This window comes from Apteryx rowi, unplaced genomic scaffold (genome assembly GCF_003343035.1).
Source record: "Apteryx rowi isolate R43461 unplaced genomic scaffold, aptRow1 scaffold_969, whole genome shotgun sequence".
Taxonomy (NCBI): domain Eukaryota; kingdom Metazoa; phylum Chordata; class Aves; order Apterygiformes; family Apterygidae; genus Apteryx; species Apteryx rowi.
In genome coordinates this window covers 202489-205626 of record NW_020451281.1, presented here as the reverse complement: position 1 = coordinate 205626, position 3138 = coordinate 202489, and positions in this window count along the sequence as shown.

Below are 3138 nucleotides of genomic sequence, written 5' to 3'. Positions count from 1 at the left end.
GCCGCCGCCGCCGCCCCGGGGCGCCCGGAGACTCCCGCCCCGCCCCGCCCCGCGCTATCCCCGCACGCACCCCGCCGTTCCGCGGGCAGGGGTGGCAGGACAAGCGCAGGCTGCAGGTTTACACTAGGCCATTGCTCACTGGCACCACTACATAAATTCTAATACCTATGTGTTTTGCCGAAGCATCTCTCAAAGAAGAAAGTGCATCTCTTCAAAAACAAGGGAGGAAAAAGTACTCTTACCAGGAAAGAAAAATAAAAGGCAATATTAAATGCGCTGAAAATTAAAACTAAAAAAGTATGGGGTATAAAGCCTCTTGTCACAAGGAAAAACTCCAGCAGCATTAGACTCATATTTAACTCTTCCAAATGTCATAATTTAGCATGTAGTATTTTATTTGGTTATAAAAGGAGTATGGAAAAAGACTACGCTTTTTTGTTTCCTGACAGTTAGTTACAGAATTATCATCAAGCATGAGCTTTTTTAAAAAAAGCTCCCCATGCTTCTGATCCAGCATAACTTTAAATAAAAATTTGTATTAAATGTGTTATAACAAATCTCATCATCCTTAGCAAGCATTCTTTTATAGATAAGAGTAGGTTGGTCCTCAACCTTGAGCATAAAAAATTGCATATTTGCCCATCTTTTGATTTTATTCAGCTCATCAGGATTGTCAGACTTGTAACAAAAGCCTGATGACAAACTATTTTTTCTGCCATTTCTTACTTAGTTTTAAACTTCTGCTTGAAGTTGAGTATTGGAGCTATTCAAGAAGGCATCTGGATATGGTCCTGGGCAATGTGCTCTAGGTGGCCCTGCTTGAGCAGAGGGGTTGGACTAGATGATCTCCAGAGGACCCTGCCAGCCTCAACCACTCTGCGAGTCTGTGATTCCAGTAGTTTCCAATGCCCCTCGCCAAGTATTTTCCTGTTACTGCAAAAAATGTTACCCAGACTTTAAGGGGATCTCACTTTCATCAATGACATGTTACTCTGGTAGCACTAGGTTTTGGTCACTTTGGTCCTAAAGACCAATCCACACAGGTACATAAATGTTCTTTAAGGCAGTAAGGGCCGACTTTTCATAATCTCTGCACTGTACAAGAGACAAGAAAAAGAGCGCAGGGGACGGCAACAGAGAATGACCTTTGTCAAGAACTCCACTTCCCCTTTTGAGATACTACAGCAAAGCAGAAACTGGTTTCCAAGTGTTGCTCCATGCCCACTTACACACGAACACCCACCTGCATGCTTAAATAACAGGTACCCGTAGGGTAAATGCAGTAAGACTACAAAAGAGATGAATGACTAAAACAATTACTCTGCTGGAAGATTAAAAACTTGCATGTAAGAAGTAAGAATTCTGAAAATGGTAGCAGCACCACAGGACAGGATTCAGATGTTTTTACTCTTTGCTATTTTGTAATCAGCTAGAACAAATTAGAAGGCAGGCAATGACTAATAGAGGGCGAAAACCATGCACCCCTACACTAAGTTCAAGCAGGCAAGCCTTGCAGAAGCGACTTACGCTATCAGTACAGGGACAGAGGGCATTTCCAGAGACCTCTCTCACCCACATATGCAAGCAGCACATGATGGTAAGCAAAAATTCAGATATAAAGTTATCAACTATTTTGGGGGTGTGTGTGTCTTTTTATCTTTTTAACTTCCGTGTCCTGAGAGGATGTCACATAATTAATTATCCTACAAAATCACTATCATGAGAAAAAATAAAATCCACAGTAATTCTCTGTGTCCCAGCTGACAGCTGTAGTCACCTTGGTTTCCTCCCTGTTTAACCTGCTTTAGAACTTACACTTCAATACATAGAAAGTATATTTCCACAGAGAAGAAATTATGTTTCTGTTACACTTCCAAAAGCATGCAACATTATAGGCAGCACAGACTGTTACTTCAACTAAACAAAAGATACAAAAAGTGGAACATATTAGCACAAAAATGATAGTAGGCTAGCTTAGGTACGGAGATAATATGAAAGCTGAAAAAGTGAAAAGACATATGTCTGCAATGGGTACAACTGAAAGCAGAAAGAAGAATGAACATCCATGATCTGTTTCTCTAAGTCCCAGGGGCTGCTGGGACAGCCATTTTAAACCAAGGCTTATTAATAATTAGGTACATAACATAAATTACATACAGTCAAAAAACATTTAACACACTTAGCTGTTGTTCTCTTTAAAAGCTATGTTGACAACAGTCATTATACAAAAATAATAATGTAATAGGCTGGATTAACTTCAGTCCAACTGTTGGGCAYGCCATTAATTTCAGGCTGCCCTAAGTCATCCAACATTCCCTCATAAGAGAGAAAATAATAGTCTCTGAAACAAAGCACTGGCAAAACAAAGGAAAATATAAGGTTGCTTGTGAGTTTGAATGATGTGAAAGAAGGATCTTCACTGAAACTGAACAAAATAAGGACACAATACAGGAAGACAGAGGGCCTGAGCAAGCATGCCAGTGTGGGTCTTGGGGGGAATTTTAAGATCTTTGGTTTGAGTTTGTTCATTGTGAGGGGGTGAGGGGGGAGAAGAGCCTGGTCTTGTGGACAGTTAAATTCTTGAATTTTGTTCACTCTTTCATTTATAGAATCATTGCAAGGCAAGCAAGAAACATTTCATTTTTCCTCTTTTCTGTAGCAAGTGGGCAACAGATACAAGAAGGATGCTAAACAGGAAGAAAAAGTTAGACTGTATGGACAAAATGCTGAAACAAAAAATATTACTAGAGCTTCAGGTTTTCTTTTCCATTGGAAGTCAGGAAATATGTGTTCCATCACAAATTAAATTGATATGAAGGCATAACAGCAATGTAAGAAAGGAGTTCCACGCTCAGGAGAACACAAAGGCAAGCGAAATGTTGAATATGGAAGGAAGAATATTTTAAAATTAAGGGGAAAAAAGAAAGATGAATATGTGGAGGAAAAGACCTGACACAAGAGACACAAGAGATTAACTTGCATGAAGTTTTAAAGACGAAGAGTTTGAAGCTGGTACAGGAGGTAAGAGTTCTGAGGGAGACTGAACATGTTATGTCATCATCAGCAGATTAATTTCACAGCTAATCTTAAAATTAAAGAGGATGAAAATCAGAAATGCTACATAGAAAGAGGGTCTCT